At 39.5% G+C, this 22,470-nt stretch overlaps 3 long non-coding RNA genes across 15 annotated transcripts; 1 reads left to right on the top strand and 2 right to left on the bottom strand.

Annotated features, from left to right (window-relative positions):
* Positions 1-5,501: 5,501 nt before the first annotated feature.
* On the bottom strand, positions 5,502-7,246 carry LOC120725799. Its single transcript, XR_005694218.1, has 3 exons — positions 6,932-7,246; positions 6,389-6,468; positions 5,502-5,539 (listed from the first exon to the last, which is right to left on the bottom strand). It is a non-coding gene; the product is annotated as an uncharacterized LOC120725799 (long non-coding RNA).
* Positions 7,247-11,773: 4,527 nt separating this feature from the next.
* Positions 11,774-15,171, top strand: LOC120725827. 10 transcript variants are annotated; one of them, XR_005694227.1, is made up of 6 exons: positions 11,774-11,868; positions 12,919-13,688; positions 14,118-14,274; positions 14,527-14,634; positions 14,740-14,855; positions 14,998-15,171. It is a non-coding gene; the product is annotated as an uncharacterized LOC120725827 (long non-coding RNA). The 10 variants fall into 10 exon arrangements; XR_005694229.1 differs by having other exon boundaries at positions 11,791-11,868; positions 12,924-13,688; XR_005694228.1 differs by lacking the exon at positions 11,774-11,868 and having other exon boundaries at positions 12,467-13,099; positions 13,177-13,688.
* Positions 15,172-18,341: 3,170 nt separating this feature from the next.
* Positions 18,342-21,558, bottom strand: LOC120725828. Of its 4 annotated transcripts, none has more exons than XR_005694237.1 (4): positions 21,148-21,558; positions 20,257-20,414; positions 19,773-19,830; positions 18,342-18,830 (listed from the first exon to the last, which is right to left on the bottom strand). It is a non-coding gene; the product is annotated as an uncharacterized LOC120725828 (long non-coding RNA). The 4 variants fall into 4 exon arrangements; XR_005694235.1 differs by having other exon boundaries at positions 21,141-21,558; XR_005694236.1 differs by lacking the exon at positions 21,148-21,558 and having other exon boundaries at positions 19,773-19,827; positions 20,257-21,003.
* Positions 21,559-22,470: the final 912 nt, after the last annotated feature.

The following is a 22,470-nucleotide window of genomic DNA, read 5'->3' on the forward strand; positions in this document are numbered from 1 at the left end:
GCCAGCCAGAGAATCCCCCGCCGCCCCGCCCTCTCCTCCCTGTGCTGCAAGCAGCAGGCGCACCTCGCAAATGGAGGGCGCCCTTACTCCCAGCAAATGGGCGAAAGAAAATCGACATTCCCACTATGCACTGGCTGATGTCGGGGCAGCATGAGTACGAGCAATTTTTTTTAAAAAAAAATTTCCGATGCCCGTGATGCTGCCCCCCACCACGATGCCGCCCGGGGCAACCGTCCGTGTCGCCCGTATCAAAAACCGCTACTGAGTAAAATCATTATGAAATGTACATTATGTAAATGTTTTCTTCATGTTTTCTTTCAAATTTGTGATTCTTTGTTATTTGAATTATGTCAGACAAAAAAAAATGTAAGACAGGTACAACTTAAATTAAAATAGGAAAAACTGTAACACTATTAATGGCTATCAGCCATGTGTGTAATCAAACATTTGTTTCTTTGTTAGATTTAAAACATATAAATAAATAAAACCTTGAAGTAAAGAAAAATCATTGCAGAGCAGTCAGGGAATTTGGAGAAGGGGGAAAAGTCAAAAATGAAAAACAGAGGAAGAGGAGTGTCATTAAGTTATAAAGTGTTCTCCATTAATTTATTTATTTATTTTAAAGGTCTTTGTTGTCCAACTCTTTGTTTAGGAAGAAAGATGCAATTTTCCACGTTTTTGTAAGTGTAAAGTCAACAACAGTCTTGATTAAAGAAAAAACAAAACAAAAGAGAGGATGTATGGTTGTTGTGGATTTCATGGGTTACTGTTTCTCTTGTAATTGTTATTTGTACATAATTTGGGTTGGACCTAAAGACTCAAATTTTATAAAATGCTCATTGAAAAAGGAACCTACCAAGTAGGTCCTGTGTTGCAATCAGATCCAGATTCCTATAACCAGTTGGACTTACAAAAACCTCTATGCCCATATTAAAATATGATTTAACATAATCCGGTGCACTGGATTATAAGGCACACTGTTGATGAACAAGTCTGTTTTCATACATAAGGCGCATCGGATTATAAGGCGCATTAAGATAAATAAAACAGCCAGATAAGTCAAACTTGTCACGGCTGCGACAGCAGACGTGTGGAGGTGAGGTAAGGACCCAAACGCAGGCTCTTATTTTGGTGAGAAAGAGCTTTATTCACGGGGAGGGTAGGATACAACAGGAGCGGAGATGGCATACGCAGAAACTAAGGAAACTAAACTGGGAAAGACTAACAAAACAGACCTGAAACCTGAAGACACAGAGGGAGAAACTCAGGAAGCCGAAACAGGGAGGAAACGCGAGGAGACAACAGAGACGGACCAACAGCAAGTGGGAGAAAACATAGGGTTTATATACTCACAGGGGCAATCAATGGGATACAGGAGGGCAAGACAGCTGGGAGAAATCAGAGCCGACGAGACAAGGGAAACGTAACCTGAACATACTGACAAAAGATACGGACCTTCAAAGTAAAACAGGAAATACAACAGGTATGCACAGACACGAACTTGACATAAGATATGGCAACAGGGAGGGAACACAAAGACGTGGGACCAGGGCAGGCACAGAGACACAGAACAAAAGAAATACAAAGAAACTAAACCTAAGAACAAGAAATTCCCAACAACAATGAACCTAAAATATACAATACTGTTGAATTATCTCGCAGCTGCTCTATTCCCATGTTGCTGCATATTAATGACTAACCTTGTATTGTGGATGGATTATCTCAGTTGCTCTCCTGACTATGCTAACATAGCTAGCGATCACGTATCATTATATACCAGCTAGTCCAACTTCAGTAACCCTACAAAAGTCACTGCTGTTTTCTGTCTTCATTCATGTTGGAAGTCATAGCAGAGCTGTACGTTTGAGTTTTTTCAGAAATCTCTCAGTCAGAACATGCTATATGGTGTTTAGGTGGAAACTAGTGAGCTAACTTCCTGCTAACTTCTAACTCTGTTAAAGCTAATAAATTCTGTTTTCATGGATGCCTGGATGTTGAAATTAATTGTTACACCTGGTAAAGCAGCTACGCTGATCATATTATTAATGATGAAAGAATTTAGACAGTTTTAAACTTTCAGTGATGCCGCAGTGTTTGTTTGACTTTGGGACCTGAAGAAGACGGAGTTTAGGACCTAGATTACTGTGAGTCCGTGTCCACGTGGCTCCTGACTATGGTAGCTGTAATGATCCATCAAGTGGTGTGGCTTCGTAGCTTACCAAAGTCGTACTAAAACATTTTTGACAGATTTTTGAGCGCCATGTACCACATAAAATTGGTTTGAGGTCAGTAAGCAGAATTCATACATAAGGTGCACCGGATTATCCAGGGCATAATTGGCCGTTTTTGACTACTTTTGATTTTACCTCTATATTTCACCTTTAAAAGCAGTTTATCTGGCCTTGTTTGGTATCATTAATTTCCGCACAAATATCTGAAATTTGAGTTATTTTTTCACTTTGACAGTGTGTCTCACCTGCTCTTGTTCATCTCTGTTCTGTCCTCATTCTCCTCTCTCTCTGTTCCTCTCTCTCCCTCTCTGTTCCTCTCTCTCCCTCTCTGTTCCTCTCTCTCCCTCTTTGTGCTGACAATCATCAAATATACAGTTGAAACCAGATATTTACAAACTCTTCAGATAAAAACACTTTTTTAATTGTAACGTCAAATCAGATTAAATGTTTATTTTTTTAGATTGATAAATATAAAAAACATATTTGTTAACTTTAAGAGTAAAGAGAGAAACTATCTGTATTTCTTAATTGCAAATGGCACCAAATTGTATTCACAATTGAGCCACACTTATGGAGCTCCACAGTTCTTTTCCTGGTGTTTTGGTTGACATCTCTTGATTTTCCCATGTCAAAGAAACAGGCTCTGTGTTTTGCCTTATATGCATCCACAGCTGTGCCACCAATTTACTCACATGGACTCTACTAACCTATCAGAAGCTTCTACTGCCCAGAATGGAATCGTCTGGAGTTTTCTTATTAATTAACAATAAACTTAGTGTACATGTACTCCTAAATTTGATGAAAGTGATAAAAAAAACAGACAGCTCTGTCTCTCTTTATTCTGACATTTAACTAATTCAAAATATATTTCAATATTTATCTAAAACAAAAGTTTACTCTAAATTGATGTTGTACAGTAAAAATGTTTTATGTTTTCTCCCTAAAGTGTATGTAAATATCTGGTTACAACTGTGAATATACTGCTGTGTACTGAAATCCCTCTTGTTTTGCATAGAAATATACTGAACAACATACAAAGCACAATATATAAAATAACATTTACCTGAGTTTTTTCTTTGAAAGAACCCTCTAATGTCCATTCTTATATTTCAGTACATAACTGAAACCGATTTAGTCGGAGAGGGTAAGAACTGAAAATATGAAATAAACACATGTAAGATAAGACTATAAAAAAAATAGCATGTGTTCGGCTTTTCATTTCGCCATTTGTTGATTCACTTGAAGAGCAAGTAACGTAATATTGGTCAAGTGATCAGTTTGATATCAATCTTTCGTGATACACCGTCATATTTACATTATTTGTATGGTACGAATGATTTGCTTTGGTACCTGGTCAAACTAAGCTCTCCTTAGTATGGCTGGCTCCGTTTCTCCAACAGCGCACTCACAGGCAGCAGCTGCCCCGCCCCCTCGCTCAGTCGCTTAGTGCCTGAGCTCGGATCATACCAATATCAGGGGGGATTTACGCACAGTCGTAAATTCCCACAGTGTGCACTATGTGCTTCGAATATTGTGTGTACTTTTTGTTTTATACAGTTGTCAGCCAGGCATCTAACTATGAAAAAATTACACTCCAAAAGACCCCGGGCTTCTGACAAAACAACCCGGGCTTAAGCCCAGTAAGCCACCCCCACGCTCCGCCCCTGCCTTTCACCACAACAGCCATGCTTGAGGAAGTAAAATGGACTGGACTGGGAAGCGCTGTCGGTAACCACAGTGAGAAGGGCAACTGGAGTGTCAATGAGGGTCGACTCATCCAATGCGTCCGTCTGGAATAGACACAGTATCAATGGTAAATGGCCTGTATTTGTATAGCGCTTTACACATTCAGTCATCCACCCATTCACACACTGGTGATGGCAGCTACATTGTAGCCACAGCCACCCTGGTGTGCACTGACAGAGGCGAGGCTGCCGGACACTGGCACCAGCGGGCCCTCTGACCACCACCAGTAGGCAACGGGTGAAGTGTCTTGCCCAAGGACACAACGACCGAGACTGTCGGAGCCAGGGCTCGAACCGGCAACCTTCTGATTACAAGACAAACTGCCAGCTCTTGAGCCACAATTGCCCCAATTGAATAAGTAAGGTTGGTTTGAGAGAATGTGACAAGCATGACCTGTAATCTAGCAAAACATTCAGCAGTGTAGTGGGTTACTTTGTAACGAGTTAGGGTACTCTACTTTTTTTTGAAAAATGTACATTAACATGTTAGCTTCTTGCATTACATAATTTGTATTTTTGTTATTTTTTTTAAAAAAAGTAATTTTTTATTTCATGACTTTATCTCAAAAAGAAACTAAATCTTGACTTCAGCCTGGTTTTTGGGCCACCTGCAGCATAGCCATAGTGCTGTGATACGCCTGTGCCCTGCTCCTGACCTGTGTGTGTTTGTGTGTGAGGGTTTTCTAAAGAGAGGGTATTTTGTTTGTACAATTTGGTAGCTGCTAGGGTATTAAATTGTATTTAAAAAAATCCATGGTGTTTTATCTCACTGGCAGAATTTAAGTAATGCAAAAATACACTTACATTACATGTCTAAAAGAATTTTGGGTCCTCCTCCCGCAGGTATACAGGAAGGGCACGAAGTACTGCAGTGCGTTTCACGTTGATATCAGGTGCCTCCTAAAAAGGGAAAAGAAAAGTTCATTTAACGCAAAGTTTTCAGGTGTCATTCTTTTGGGAGAATACATGTTTATGAAACTGCATGACATCAGACTCTACTAAATTTTGGAGATTTTTCTTTTAAGATACAACCTTTCTGTCTCTTGTGACAGAGAGTCTGTTTCTTAATCATTTGACAAAAACCCTACACAGTATTTTAAAATAGTGTTCTCCAGATCAGAGCTGTAATCTATATAGAACATGGGGTTCAAAGCGAGGAAAAATTGTGTGTTTATCAGTGAAACTTTTAATTTGTGTTAATTTTATCATTATCAATATATGAAATCTTCACCTTAAGGGACTTAATGAATGGTTTCTTCTAAAAATTAGAAATGATTGAGTCATTTCACATCATATGAAAATATTAATTTTTAATACAAATTTGGCCCTATAAAAATGGAAACTCAGTAACAAAGATAATGGAGATTCTCTAAACACGAGCGAATATTACAGTAAAATTGTTGATTGTGATTTACACATTGGATGTATCCTCAGTGATTTGGTACAATTATACAACATTTTATAAGAACTGAACAACTGATGAAACAACTTACTTATGTGACCACATATGAAGTGTTATAACTTACCACAAAAGGTGAAATGTGCCACTGACCCTTGGTAGAGCTGCACATGATAAAAAAAAAAAAAAGCATTATAAATACTAACACAGCTATTAATAATTAGGGGTACATTTAAGATGTTAATGTCACAAAATAAAATAGACTGGTAGAAAGAAGTACAAGGAAATGGTAATGGGGGGAGCCATGAAAATAGATATTTTCAACATGATTCAGTGTGACAAAGCCAGGGCATGATTTAAAAAAAAAACAGGTTGTCACAGTCCTGGGTCAGTGACCCAGTGTTTTGAGTTTCTTGTGCCTCTGAGTTTTTTGTATTATGTTCTTAGTTCTCTTTGTTGTCCCAGCTTATTCTTTAGTGTAGTGTCTTAGTTTGGTGTTCTTGTATTCTGTTTAGTTCTGAGTATTTGGTAGCTGCCCTCTGTGTTTCTTAGTTGCTCTGTCTCCCCTAGTCTAGTTTGCATCTGTGCTAATTCCTGTTTTACTTTGAAGGTCTGTGTCTCATGTGAGTGTATCCTACTTTGCTCCCTTGTCTCGTCAGTTCTGATTTCTCCCAGCTGTGCTCTCCTTCTGTGTCTCATTCCCCTCGTTACTTCCCATTGTATTTAAACCCTGTGTTTCTCTGAGTCAGTGCTGTGTCGTCCCTCAAGCTGTGTGTTTCCTCGTGTGCCTCTCTGTAAGGCGTGAGTTTAAATTTTCCCAGTTTAGTTTTGTATGCTTGTTTTCTGTGACCAGCAATTAAAGCTGTGATTTTGAGTTCATCCCCTGAGTCTGAGTCCTGCATTTTGGGTCCAACTCCTGCCTGCTGCACAGCGATTCATGACACAGGTCTTTTAACCTAAAAATGTTTTAATGGCCATGAAGAAAGGTCTCTTCAATAGATCTTTCAACTCACCTGTGTTTACTGTCTCCACCTGAAATTAATTGCAGTCTGAATTTTTTTTTTCTTCTGTCTTTTTGTCTTCGGTCTTCAGCCTTGGAAGAAAAAATAAAAATATTGAAAACCTTATTAGCGCACACTAAATATACAACACCTTGCTATATTTCAATTGTTTTAGGTAGAAGTTGCCACTGCTAGCTAAGTCATTTTTGAATGATGCTAATGAGAAGAGAAAAAAAAAAAACCTGCCGAACAATGAGGCTGCTGTTGTAAAAACGCCAACTTTCTTGCGTTGGTAAGGGGTCGTTGAAATATCACTAAGACCCTTTCTTTATGTGTGATTCTTCGTAAAACTGTTTCAATCGGTTAAAACTGTAAAACTGACGACATAATCTATGTTCGAAAAAGAGCGCGAACAACAGCGAGCAACTATTCACCACCTGGGTCTGTGCTTTTTAACACAACAGCGCATTCGAAAACAAGTTCTTGGCTGCAACATATTAATATACTTGCTTTTTTACGGAAAAATAAACATAACGAAGGTTCTGTTTTACTTACAAGTTTCTCCAAATGTGTTCTCCAGTCGCTCGAGAAGGGCAGCCATATTGAACAGAATTTTCTGTCAACGTCGTTCAGGTTAGAGAAAACGTCATGACGTACACATGCGGAGCTCGGAAAAAAAATTTACTCAAAAATCATAATTAAGAAAGCAGTATTTACTCTTAACTTCTAAGCCATGTACAATTATAACTGTTTGAATCGTTAACCGAACAGAAAAGTTTTAAGTTGTTTTAACTTTGTGAGGAATTTCAATTGTTATATCCACAAACTTTATAAGTCAGGTAGACTGTTGGGGTTTACAGTGTAGGGTGGAGACTTATTATGATTATTATTATTATTAGTAGTAGTAGTATGTTAACTTTCACTGGTCAGAGACACCTCTACATTTCATGCACATTTTTACTTTAGTTTACACCTCACGCAGGTCACCAAAGAAAAAGTAAAGACAGTATTTAAAGATAAAAAAGAAAGATAAAATTTGAGTCCATTACCTGAATGAAAGTTTTTTACCTATTTGTTTTACTTATTTCAATGCTTAACATGTTAAAACATAATCAATGAAGACATTAAATTAGTAGTTGATAATAGCAATCAACATTTAATATACTTTGTCTTTCAATATCATATGTATTTTCTATTCATATATCAAATATCATAGCATCATCAGTATACTTTAAACTCTAATTGGTGCTGCAAAAATAAACATGACTAACTTGTTTCCCCTTTTATTTCCAGACAAGCCCCCAACGGCACATTAAGAAGCATGTCAAATAACTCATCTTCGTCTGCCTTTGACTGCTTGACCTCAAGCATTGGGATTTCAATGATCATTTCTTTTTTCATCACCAAGATATTTGTTGTTCTATTTCTCTCCATCCTCATTCTGTATGTGGCTTACCAACGATGGCAGCAGCACTCCTTGGCAGCAACCAGTCACTCTGATATTTTCACCTATAATCTGACTGCCGTTGAACTGATATATGTATTGGTAGTCAGTACTTACTTAGTTGGGAGATGCATTAATAACTCTGTTTTGATTCTAATGGGCTCATATTCATTTTCTTTTCCCTACCCTGCAGAGATATTCTTTAACACTGTGACATGTGTGGAGCGCTACCTGGCTGTTGTTCACCCTGTCACCTATATGGGGCTGAGACAGTCGGGTGGGGTCAGGATCAGAAACATCTGCACTGGGTGTGTGTGGTTGATGTGCTTTGGGTGGCTTGGAGTAACAGCTCTATATTACCCTGATTTCCCCTATGTTCTATACTTCTGTGTGATGGTGGCTGCATTAATTATCGTCTCTTTTTGTAGCGTCTCTGTTCTCTGTGTTCTGATTCGTCCAGGTCCAGGGGAAATGGTAGCAAACAGGGAGAAGATTGATCATTCAAAACAGAAAGCTTTCTACACCATCACAGCAATAATGATAGTGCTTTTGGTGTCTTTTCTAGGAATGCTTGTTACAGTTGGTCAGAATAATTCAAATCTGTTACATAACGCAGACAGGTGTGTGCTGTTCTTGTCTGGAAATTGGTTCACTCTGCCCATCAGTCTGATTTTACCTCTATTGTTTCTGTACACTGCAGGAAAGCTGTCCTGCAGCACTATTATCAAAAAGTAAAAATAAAGAAAATAATCAAAAATAATTATAATAAAAAGATTAATATGGATGTAAATGTGTTACATTGTTCACAAACATTTGTACTAAACGATTTCAAGTAGGGTCACGATGTAAAATGAAATGAAATAAAAGCAGGTATAGACAAAACATTATTTGGAATCAGCAGGTACTGTAGTCAGTAGAAAAAAATGTAAAAGCACTAATGACAAAGCTGGTGCTACTTAGCTCTGTAGATCTATTTTCAGTGAAATTATCCCACTATATGTCCACACAAGTGATAAAATATATATTTTTTACGCATTCTGGCATTTTTTGTTCACCATAAACATGCTTTTTATTGTCTCAGCAACATATCACTTTAAAACATGAGTTTGCACTTAAGCTCTGTGATGCCTCGACAGTGGTATATTTGCAACAAAGTAAAGCGTTCTTTAAAGTGTAGAAGTCCACTCAGATCTATTTAGGATAGGAAAATAAGATTTAAGAGGTAGCTACACAGGGAATGTTACACACAATGTGCAATACACATTAGCGTAAGTATCTACACAGTAACATAGGTATCTACACAAACTCATATACAGACACATACATACATATGCCATATATAGAGCAGATACAATGTGTTCTGCCTTTTATAAGATAAACTGAATATTACAGTTGTAAACTCCCCTAGAGCTCCCTCTAGTGGCTTCTCTGTAATATGGGTTTGACTACTTTGGTAAAGGAAAAATGAGAATGTGAAAAAATCAAAGAGTGATACTGAAATGTTATTGCTCTAAGCTGATATGTACCTTAAAATGTTGTTGCCTTGGACAAGATATGTCTGTAAGTATGAGTGACGATAAAATAATTATTATGTTTTGTTTTGTATAAAAATGGTACAATAATTTGTACATTTGAAAGTTTTATCTTGTTAGCTTGTAGTAAGAGTGTAACAACGTAGTTTATGATGTTACCATGTTAGTTAGCTAATACGATATTTTGTACTTTCAGTTTTCCGATGGTCAAAGAGAAGGCAATAGTCAGAGGCCATTCTTCAATAAATCAGTGCAAAAAGGAAAATGAGTCTGGTTATTGGAGCATCGTTATCTCACTGTCTAGCTGGTGAAACTAAGAAACTCAGGGCGAGGACAGCACACAATGTAAGGGCCAAGTGAGTGATTGGTGCATTGTAAGGTGCAATGTGATATGTGGTACTGCACATTGAGTACGGGGTAGGAATGTTGGTTGCATTGGTGGTTCTATGTGTCCGGGGATGGGCGTCCAGGTACACACCAGCTCACTCCTAGTGGCTGCTTGTCGGGGCCTGGAGCCTGGGGCTCGCTCAGGCCACTTTGGGGGTGGGGTGCCCTCAGCCTCTCGGCCTGGGGCTCGGTCACTCTGGCACAGCTGGCTGCCGGCGGAGCTCACGGGCACATCACTGCAACCCCTCCTGGCTTCTGCTCCACGGCTGCTGAGTGACCCCCCTCATCTGGGGCTCTCCTCAGCTCTTTCTGGGACAGTGGCGCGGCTGCCCCTCCGTTGGTCTTCCTTGGTCTCTTGTGTTCTGAGGGTCTCTGGATGTCTGCAGTCGTGATCTCCTCCATACCTGCTTCATGCCCTGGAGGACGGGGCTGTAGCCCCCCACACCCTCTAGCAGCTCATTACATGAAGGAACCTTTAAAAAAACAAGCGCGTCCATGCTCACAGGTGTACACACGGGTGATCATACCCACAAACTACACCCTTTTTGGCTCCTACCTCAAAGCCCACTGTGCACTGTCGATCTTACGTGCTGCACAATAATGTTTAATATTTAGTATTTACTGTCATATTCACATAGATCATCGTGATGTTGTTTATTATGTTGCTCTTTTTTTTGCTTGTTTTCTCTTTTTTCTTTCTGAACAGGTGATCCAGGTGATTGATATATGTATTGTTTTGTCTGTTTGTTTTTTGCCCTTTATCACTGTTCCTCTTTCCTGCTGTTTTTCTTTACCTCTTTCTTTTCCCCAGTCAAGTCTGTCCCGTATTTAACAAGTGAAAATAAAATAAAATAAACAATAAAAGGTGAATCAAATAGACCAATACGGCAAGGCTGGGATGGTCCATTTGGTAAAGTAAATCCATTGGGCATCTTTCTTCGCCTTTAGACAATAATTCTGATGGCAAAAGAGCCAAACGGGACAGGCAAAAAAAAAAAAAAAGGAATGTTGGTTGCTACTATAATAGATACAGTTATATAGGTAGAGGTAGGAATGTTGGTTGCATTGTAATATAATAAATATAGTTTAGAATTATGGTGTAAATTTCCATGAGTGTTAACAGCAGTTAACCTTCAGTCAGGGTAGAAGTAGAGCATGTTTGACAGCCTGTGGATAGAAGCTTCTATTGAGTCTGTTTGTCTTTGACCTGATCGATCTGTAGCGTTTACCATAGGGAAGAGGGGGAAAAGTGAGTGTCCAGGGTGTGAGGTGTCCTTGATGATGATGCTGGCTTTCTGCTGAAGTCTGCCAGTATAAACAACAGGTTCTCACTCCCAACTCGTCAAATGTGCATGGTCAGGCTCCCTCTGCTTCACTTATCGAGGCGCGGAATTGACGTGCAGGGTCCTCTCATTGATTACTATAGAGCTCCCTAAACGTTGCTTATTGACGACAAGAGATTGCCGTGGAAGAGCCTGTTGTCCGTATATTTATACATTTCCAAAATCACATTGTAGTGACGTATACAGAACACAATAAATTATATAATGTAAACAACTACCTGAGAAACAGCAGATACAGCAGATAAATTAATTATAGGCTGTTACTTTTGTATCGTTTATTGCATTTATGGAGGGAGTGATGTATGCTGGGTAATGGCACAGAACAGATTAGCTTCAGTGCATCTGTAATAAATATGTGCAAGTTTCAGTGCTTCGTTTAAACTGTATGATACTTATACTGACCCAGGGTCAGTGTAAAATACAATCCTAGCTGTGTGAACAAAGCCTGGCTCCTTTAATCCTGCATGACAAACCTCAGGATGCAGGTTATTATTACTCTTTCCTGCTGACACACCTGTCACACCTGAGAGTCAGCTAGAAACTTACAGTGACGTGGACATCATGCAAAGACTGCCAGACTCTGTAATACTGCAAATGATCAGTGACTCAGGTTAACACTAAACTTTAAACGGCACCTCTGTGTCTCTGTGTGCTGAACATCTAGGATTGAGTCAGGCTGCATCAGCTGAAGCTGTTATTTGTGTATATCAGTATTTTTTATTCAGGTGTGGGGAAAATACGTAAGACTGCAGTGAAGCGATGCACCAGATTAATCCCTGGCCAAAGGTTTCGTACTTAAATCAGACTACTGATCCAGCCACATCAGCCTTTTGTGAGGTCTGTTTAAAGTTGACTAAAAGTGAACTGCAGGTTCCTGAGAGGTGGACTGTGAGCACAGAAACACATGTTCATACATACAGCTGCAGCAAACTTACATTAATTTTAAATAGATTTGTTACTCTGGTGTCTGTCTCTGTGTTAGTCCTCTGACAGACTGGTGACCTGTCCAGGTGTGCTCTACCTATGACTACTGGGACAGGCTCTAGCTCCTGTAATAGAAATTTTCTGTTATTCTCATTTAAAGTATTTAAGTGCTTATGCATATGCTTAGTTGTGACACTGTTACTGTTCAGTGAAAGTTTCTAAAACTAGATGAACTTACTTCAGCGTCAGCAGTTTGAGAAAACAACTCCCTTTACAGGTGCTGATAAGGCCAAGGGCACAAAACAGCTTAACCATTGATCCGTTAGGTTTCATAGCGAGACACGTGAAGTGTGGTAGGATCAGTTTGTAACTTCCTCCCTCTTCCTTGGAATGCATAAAGGAGTGGGAGCACCACTTCTGTGGCAGAGCTGACTGTGAACTGTGATGTTTGATGTGTGCTGGCTCTCCTGTGCGCAGTAATAAATAGCTTGATCACAGCTCTTTCTGTGTTGCAGACTTTATTTTAAAAATTCCACGACACCCCCCCCCTCCCACTGTGAACCTGAATTGAATATTCAGAAGACATTTGTTTAAATAGTTCTACAAATCTGAGCTGTTGGTGTGTCCTTGGATTGTGTGGTAATAATATTAGAGCCTGCAATCTTTCTTACTGAATCTCTACTATGAGTCATGTTACCTGAGATTAATTCTATGTTTACCTGTCAGCCTGGACGAATGTGCTGTGTGAAGGAAATTAAATTAAATCAGATCTGAACTGCGTACATTTAAGGAACCTGTTCATATTTAATTGAAATATGAACCAGTGATTTTTTTGATTGCTGATTCCAAGAGAGTCTTTGTGGAAATCCTGTTTGGCTTTTTGTTATTTTAATTCTCTTCTCTGTTTTCCAGAACAGTTCTCCACAGTCGCTGTCCACATGGGTCAGTGGGACCAAGAAGCACTCTGCTAATGTGTGGACTCTGACCAGCAACATCCAGCAAGACCCAGACAGCGTTTTCTATCTCCCAGCTGGAGTTTTTGTTTGTCTGTGACTGGAGAGTCAGATTTTTGTTGAGCTTCACACTTGCAGAGGTAAGTCAGTTTGCAGAGATCCCTCCCACCCTGGCTTTTATGTGCTAGATTTCTTATCTGAAACAGTAATATTTCAGTGACTGCTGCTTATACCACAGGTTAATACACTCTACTGATCCCTGATAGGAGAATCATCAATTTTGCCAACAAAGAAGCCTGGTGGATGTTTGTTTACAGTCTGATGATGGGACATCATGCTCTGCATCTTCAAAGTTTGCCTCCTCATTATTATTCATACCCAGTAATGTGAAGTATGCTTATATCTACTATAACTGAACCAACCTGGTGCTCTTCATTTATGGAGGCTGTTGAGTCTGAATGTTGGATGTTGTGTATCTCGTGTTCTCTGGGCTTTGTTGTCCTCAGTCTTTTCGCAGGATCAGAAAACAAAACCAGGAGGCGCGTAAATGTTTCTTCTACATGATGTTTCTTCAAATGTTTCTTCTGGATGATGATAAGACTGACACGGGATGCCACCTTTGGTCTTGTGATGAAGCAAAGCTCAGGAAGAAGTGGGATTAAATGGTACCCACATGTGTGCTGCTGAGAAGGATGTACAGGGGCACCTGCAGCCAAATCCAAGCCTCAGGTTAGTTGTAGTTGCAGAACGCTACAGGACTGAGACAGCTGAGGCATCAAATGTTTGATTAAACGGATGAAAAAGAGAAGTTTCTTCCCTATAATTATCACTTCTTAAAATCTGTAGCAACTTCAAGTCAGCGTGCTGAGCATGCTCAGAATGTGACAATATATTTTTGTTCAATATTTAATTTCTTTCAGTTGCAATTGTTAAATGAAAAAAAAAATATATATATATCTGTATTAGTTTTAATAAATTAATTTGACACCTGTATTGAAAATACCATATTGTATTCATACAGAATCAGTTTGGTATCATTGTTTGTCTGATTGTTGAAACTAAGAGCTACTTTGATCTGTTTAGATCTAAAGTATCCAAAGTTGAGCTCTGATGTTTCTTCACCCCTGTGTGTGATATGTGATTCCTACATGCTGGCAGAGCAGCAGTTTGTGCTCACAGATGGTGACGGTGTGGAGAGACGGTGGTGTTTCCTCAGAAGAACCAGCAGAGTCACAAAGGACACCAGTCCATCTCACCACCTTGACTTGCTGACTGATGTTCGTCTGCACTGCACAGAGGAAATCAGCTGACCGAGGTTTGTCCAGTGACGTGTTATGAAATGTATATTTGTTTTATGCTTACAGATGTGTTTTTCTTGACAGAGGCTCTGCAGAGGTTAGACAAAGCAGAGAAAGCATGTGCTTTACATTTTACTGTGATTTATTGAGATATTTGTTGCCTGATGTTCAGCAGGAATGGAGAAATAGAATCAAAGGGAGATGTTTTTGCTGTTTTTGTAATGATGTAAGTAAATCTTCAATATTATTTATTTGCTTGGTTATATTAGGAGTGTTTCTGAGTGAGGGGGGAGGAGTCATCATCCAGGTAAAGTGACGTGGATCAGTGGACACACTTGTCTCCCCTTTAAAGGAGACGATCCAAGTCATCCTTAAATGTTAGTGCTTTCAAATACACAAACATTTTTAAAGGACAAAAATGAACATCCAACTTTGACTGTAATACAAAATAAATCTTTGCATGTGTGTTTTCAAACTCTCAGATGGGCAGCATATCAGTCTTGGACTGTCTAACCTGCAGCACTGAATGACCACCGCACATGAGCATGTTCCTGCAACATTCAGCATCTGATCCTTCATCTGTGTGCTTCTGCTTTTGGTAAGTAGAGTTACCCAACTCCAGTAACTCTAAACACATGCCATCCATTTCTGACAGCCTGGTTACTTCCTGTCAGTTACTTTAGAAACCATGTGGTCACCTGACCTAACACTGTTTCTTCTTCTTCCCCTTAATGTTCAAGTGTCACATGTCAAACAGCTGGAGAGGAAACTACACCAGTGTACTGGGATGTTTCACCAACACGTGCCAGATGCTGTTCCTTCATGGTGACATCACCAGAGACAGCCCCACCCACCTCAGGACCTCGCCATTGATCATGATGATTATAATGATGACAGCGAGCGGAACTAAGACTGTAAAAATCCACGACCAGAATGTTTCTTTCTAATTATTAATGAATACTGAGTTTTTGTCTCTTTTTTTTCTCATTTGTTACTAACAAAGTTCACAAACTCACACAGTTTACATTCTGTATGTTTCCATCTTTACCAGCCACACTCTAACTGCATTTAAGAAAATAATCCTTAGAAATCGTCGTTTTTCTCTTTTGTAATTGATGATAATTCAGTGAATATACTGCGCTGCTTCCTTTTATTGCATCACACATTGCTTTATGTTTTTCAGTGTCCAGTTATTTGTTACTGCTGTTTGAATTCTCTGAATGTTTGACCCTGTAGACTGTTTGATGAACTGCTTGTCTTCCTGTTTGTTACCGCCGCCTGTTTTTTAATAAAGATTTGGATTTCTGACTTCAACACAGCCTCTGCGTGTCCTCCCTTTGTGTCCTCTTCCTCTGTGAATGTGTTGCATGTGTCACAGATTCATTTTATTAACAGCTTTCCCACAGTGAGTTGCATCAGCATTCATTCACAGCACATTGCAGAAGGATTCAGATTAATACAGTGATCTTACAGTCAGAATGATCCTGACAGACTGCCACTGTAAATGATCTTTCATCAGGTCAATTTTAAAGTTCAGTATTTCAAAGCAGGAGTTATGAAGACTCATACTGGCATTAGGATTAATAATATGTACTTACAAAGTCAAAGTTTTTTAATTATGCTAGAATATTGGAAGACAATCAACTTTTAGTGTTTTCCGCATATTAATTATTCTGAAATAGAGACGGTGACCCTAACTGTACAGAAGCACTAAACAACTGACAATCTAACAGACATCATTGGCCTGAGCTGTCATGCACAGTGAGTCTGATCCTTTGCTGTGAGAGTCTGACAAGCATGTTTCTGGTCAGTTTGGAAGAAATAATATCACAATGTTGATCTTTCTTTCCAATATTCCTTCTCTTTTACAACATAAACTGTGATCAAAGGTACTTATGTTCACAGCATGTAATAATACTGACAGTCCAGGGCATTGTGGTCTGTTGAGCTAGGGTTAGGGTTAGCAATTCAGACATATGTAATCAATATTAAACGTCTCTGACGTGGGCCACTGTCCGCAGTGTTGGGAAATCCATATTCAATTCAATTCAATTTTATTTATATAGCGCCAAATCACAACATAAGTCGCCTCAAGGCGCTTCATAGATACAGAGAAAAACCCAACAATCACATGACCCCCTATGAGCAAGCACTTTGGCAACAGTGGGAAGGAAAAACTCCCTTTTAACAGGAAGAAACCTCCGGCAGAACCAGGCTCAGGGAGGGGCGGGGCCATCTGCTGTGACTGGTTGGGGTGAGAGAAGGAAGACAGGATAAAGACATGCTGTGGAAGAGAGACAGAGGTTAATAACAGATATGATTCAATGCAGAGAGGTCTGTTAATACATAGTGAGTGAGAAAGTTGACTGGAAAGGAAAAACTCAATGCATCATGGGAATCCCCCAGCAGCCTACGTCTATTGCAGCATAACTAAGGGAGGATTCAGGGTCACCTGGTCCAGCCCTAACTATATGCTTTAGCAAAAAGGAAAGTTTTAAACCTAATCTTAAAAGTAGAGATAGTGTCTGTCTCCCGAATCCAAACTGGAAGCTGGTTCCACAGAAGAGGGGCCTGAAAACTGAAGGCTCTGCCTCCCATTCTACTTTTAAATACTCTAGGAACAACAAGTAGGCCTGCAGAGCGAGAGCGAAGTGCTCTAATAGGGTGATATGGTACTACAAGGTCATTAAGATAAGATGGGGCCTGATTATTTAAGACCTTGTATGTGAGGAGCAGGATTTTGAATTCAATTCTGGATTTAACAGGAAGCCAATACCAGGCTGGAACGAGTCAAGGTAGGTGAGCATCCACGAGAAGACACAGCAGATGCATCCTACTAATACTGACAGGACCAGGAGACTCCAGAAACCGAGCATCTTCTCTTCAGTGCCATCCTCTCCTGTCACCCTCTCTGCCCGCAGCTCTTTGAGTATGGGGTAGATAAGGGCGCAGAGAAACCCTTATTACTAATTTGTATTATAATTCAATTTTCATGAAATATTCATATTCAGTATTGGTCCTTTTATATTATAACCACGTATCCACCCAGGCTCATGGTGGGGCAGGGCTCTGTCCTGGGATGCTTGAGTACAAGGTAATGTAGACCCTGACCAGGTATCCAGTCTGTCAGAATTGTTTTCAATATTTGGTTCAAAAACATGAGTGACAACAAAAATCCAACTAGGATTCTTGCATATGATGAATGAAGTCTGTCTTTGACTGTATTGTCCAGCTGATCCATCAAACCCCCAGCAGGTGAACCTTATTCATGACATAACACAGCAACAATGTAAAAAATGAAACAGCAACAGGCTAAATGTAAAGTGCATTCTAAACTCCTCTTCAATAAATCATATGCAAAGAGTCATTCAGGACTGTAAAACGTGAACTACAGAACCCAGAGTCTTCATCATTAAATCTCTGGTTGCTTCATTTTTCTATCCTATATCAGATACTTTAAGGTTAGGTTAGGTAAACTTGCATTCTCATGGTGAGGCAAAGTGCTTTATGTGTGTGTGTGCGTGTCATGAACGGCTATAAAAGGCCTATAATTAAAGAACAAAGCGGGGTTTGAGTTCGAGTTGCGGCAGACGGTCACTACTTGTAAATGGAACGCAGCCTTCCTACGGCGGACAGCTAATAACAGGAATCGGACGCGGTCCACCCGAGTCCACAGCAACCACCATAGCAACCGCCTAGCATGACCTTAAAAACATATTCTGTCTTCATAACTATCAAAAACGTGAAATGATTTGCAAAGTGTTTAAGTGTTACAGCTGCAGAGAGCTATGGCGGTATCTTTGGAAGCTGTTTACATAGCTAATAATATACGATGTAACCATGGAGACAGTCAGTCACGTGAGCTAGCGGTGCACGTTTACTACAGTGAATAAGGTGATTGCGTGCACAGCGTGCACACGCTGCAGAGGGTAAAGACATTACTTCAATATTGTTTTATATTGATATATATTTGCCTTCTGTTGACCATCACCTCAGGTTCACCATCACAGTTTCAGCAGACAGATGCACACTGTCTAAATATGAACACATTCAAAAACTCATGTCTCAGAAATAAGCACAGCTGTTCATGTTTGTCATTAGAGTTTTATTTGTAAGAAAATTATGAACTTCATATTGTGCATCAAATAAAAGAACATTTCACAACTCTGAGTCAACAGAAACAGGAAACAGAAATGTCTCTAATGTAGACATGTACAGTGTAGTGTAAGCATTAAAAGATCATAAAGGAAACACTAACATTTATGTGAAACTAATTGTAATAAAAAAAATGAACAGGTGGTTTATAGATGTAAAAGAAAGAATCTGAAAACAACACTTTTTTGGTCTAAGTGATCAAAGTAGAAAACAGAACTGATGTTCAAGAACAAACCGTAGCTGCACTAATATTACACATCTCCATTGTTGTGGTGAACAGACGTGTTGCTTTTAAAACCACATGCAGTGTGTGACCGTGACTGTTCACTGAGACCATGAACGCCACTTCGCTGAAGCCTTCGCCTTCTTCTTCTTCTTCTAAATTGGAAGCAGAAGGAGCACGAGCTGCTTTGATCTACTGAAAGGAAAAAGCAGAACATCTGAGCTGAAACCAGTCAGCTGAAATCATTAAGACAGGAACAAATTCAATGCAGTGTCTCAGGTGGCTTAGCCTGTTACAACTGTTGATACAAGCTAAATACGGTTAACACACAGTGTCAGGGAGCTCCAGTGTGGGAACTAGTGGCTTTAGGTTTGTAGTCATTTAACTTTCATCCATTCATTTAATTCAGGAGGAAGAAATGTCAGGTTGATGCAGGCTGGTTACATGCATTTGGTCCCATGCTGTCTTTAACTAAATGACTTGGTTCATTTTATGGCTGGGCTGTATGTGGGGTTATATCATGTTATTTGGGCAGGAGTACCTGTCCTCTGTTAGACTTAGAAAGTTTCTCCATAAGTAGAGTTTCTAACTCTTATAGCACATCTGTGGCTGACAGCTTTTTGGTGGCTCTTTTTACCCCACACTGGTTGTGAGTGTGTAAATAGCCCCACTAGTTCTTTTGGGTTGCAGTTAACTTGGGAGGAAGAGGTAGGTCTGCCATGACTAGATGAATAACAATTATCTGGGATACATAAATTTCATAATGCATGCATATATCTCTATAAACCTGCCTGAGGGCTGCCATTTTTTACATTCAGTTATTTCTTTGTTGAATCTAAATAATGAATGTGTTACAGTTAAACTGACACTGGTCAGTGTAAATGGCTCATTGGGACACAGAAACCTTTAAATTAAACCCTATCACCTGATATCGAGTGTCAAACAATATCAAAGCTGTAAAAGCTGTTTACAGTCAGAATTTATAAAACTATGATTGTAAATAAATTCAAACAAGTGAGCTTTTCTCTTTGTGCTGAATATCAACACTGTGGTTTCTTAGACTGTAAGCTTTACTTTAGCACAACCAGTTGTAGAAGCTGCCACTCCAAATGTCTTTTGATAACAAGAAAAAAATACCTTTTCAGTCCACGGCCTGAAGTTCTTCTCCGACATCTTCTGCAATCGGCTTTGTCTGCTGGTTTGAAGACAATAAACCACAAAAAGATGATTTAGTCACTTTGTCTGCGTCATGCAGCTCGAATGTGTCGTGTAACGATGTTGAATAGCCGTCGTTATCCCTCTGCTGTGTCAGTAGGATTGTACTGTACAGCATCTCATTGATATGTGAGGAATGCTAATGTAACACGATAACAGACTTACATCATTAAAATATAAAGGGCAGGAGATATTTAGATATTTTTTATATTTATATTACATTTTATAGCTGACGGATATTACTAAATAGATAGAATTTACTAAATAGCTGGATGAACATGAAAAATATGTCTATAATAACAAATGACCATGAGAGCCAGTAGAATTAATTCAACTGGACACTCAAAAGATGTCCTTAAATGCTCTTTAAGTGGCAGAACAGATGAACAAACAGTTAATCGCTTACTTGAGATGAAATCTGCTCAGCTACTTTGAAAACAGCTTCTAACTGGTTCCTCCTTTAACAGGATGACTGCTCAGGGGTAAGGCCATCATGTAGTCCAGCAACCTTTATGGTTCTGCTTTGATTCACCAGGAACTATTAGGGAAACCTTCCAGCGCCTCCTGTGAAAGACACAGGCATAAACACACAAACATTTATTAACATGTTCCACAGTCTTCCAGTTTGATTTTCTCATCCTGTGGACAACAACGTACATGGATGCAGGTTTATTGTTAACTTTTGTAAGGTTTATTTAGTGAACATATCCAGCTGCAGCTCCACTGTGATCCTGAACTGGATAAGCACTTAAGAAAATGTGTCAATAAATGGACAAACATCAACTTACTATATTTATCCAAACAGACGGGACCAATAATGCTTCACTGAGTCAGAGACTTTAACAGACTCTTCTATGTAAGAATGTCTCGTGCTGATATACCAGCAAACTTGACAACAAAGGTTTTTCAGACTACATGTAGCTGTCCTCTATGTCAGCTCACACATTTACATTTATGTCACACTTATTTCTGCTTTCCCATTTTATAATTATTACTTACATTTTGATTAGATACCTTGAGTTTGTAAATGATCAGATTACATAATTGGAATACAATGTATCCAATTCAGGGTTGCGGGAGGATGAAGCCTATCCCAGCTGATACAGGACAAAGACAGGCTGCCAGTTTATTGCAGGGCTAACACGATATGTGTAACAGAAAATCCACTTAAATGTTTGATATTTCTTATAATAATCATAATTATGACTATTATTTAAAGGTTTCTTTATAAATACATTTTGATTTTTTATAACCTCTAAAATATAAACCTGAGCTGTTTCAGATTCTGACCTCTGACCTCACTGCAGCTCCCTCTTGGAAGTACATCTGCCTCTTGTCTACCCCCAGTGTTGACTGCCTGCCCTTGATATCACGTACTGTACCTGAGGAACAAAAAAGGACAAACACTTGCCTTCATTTAAGAAGTACATTCATACAGAGGTAATCTATGGAAACACACTAGTTCACCCTTTGGGAGAAATCAGTTCCTGTGAAACATTTCTGTAAATGAACATCATGTGGAGAATGAATGAAACGAGTTCTTCAGGTGACTCAGCAGTCCCACACTGACAAATGAAATCTAGTTAAACTATTAAGCATATTTGTTCTTCTGAAATCTGTGTTAAACAACAACAAACATAAATTAGTAACAAAAATACAGCTGAGTAGAGGCTTTACAAACCACCAGCAGCCATAATGCTAAATTTTAATCTTCAAATGTTTCTGAGCCGTCTTCAACCTGCTTTTAACACATTAAAGTCCCACAGTCAATGCAGCCTGACTCAATCCTAGATGTTCAGCACACAGAGACACAGAGGTACCGTTTAAAGTTTAGTGATAACCTGAGTCACTGATCATTTGCAGTATTACAGAGTCTGGCAGTCTTTGCATGATGTCCACGTCACTGTAAGTTTCTAGCTGACTCTCAGGTGTGACAGGTGTAGGGATGGGTATCGTTTAGGTTTTATCCGATACCGGTGCCAAATCGGTACTTTTGAAATGGTGCCGGTGCTCAAACGGTGCTCAAACCGGTGCTTAAAGAATGGAGAACACAAAATTGGTCCAAAAACCTCTCATGTTCAGCTGGTTTTTTGTAAAAAGATAACAATGTTAGCCTTTTCTGCAGCTATGGGGCATATATAGTATCACTCTTGGCTGGAAGCAGTGCTTAATCAATGGAAAAAACACAAACTTTGTCCAAAACCTCTCATGTTTAACTGTTTTCCACTTTTTCTTTGGTCATTTTAGCCTTTTTGGCCAGGGTGAAGGGAGTATCTGCCATCAAACAAGAAGACAGCCGCATGTAGCTATGATGATGTTTGCTAGTTCACCTTTCATGCATTAATGTAATAACGTGGTTAGCCTACTCAACGTAAATTACACACGAACAACATTAAGCTACTCACGCAGAGAAGAACGGCTGCTGCCATCATCATCCTCATCATTTCTGCTACACTGGCAGGGCTAGGGGCCAGGACTCTCCTCTTCGGGGTTTTTGGGGGATATTGCTAACTCCGGGTCAGATAACAGGCAACCCACGCACAGTAGATGCGCTCGGTGTGAGGTCTCGCAGCAAGCTATCATACGGCGCATTTCTGGGCTTTTAAAAAAAACGCTATGC

This window comes from Simochromis diagramma, unplaced genomic scaffold (genome assembly GCF_900408965.1).
Source record: "Simochromis diagramma unplaced genomic scaffold, fSimDia1.1 OVJJ01000734.1, whole genome shotgun sequence".
Lineage (NCBI taxonomy): Eukaryota > Metazoa > Chordata > Actinopteri > Cichliformes > Cichlidae > Simochromis > Simochromis diagramma.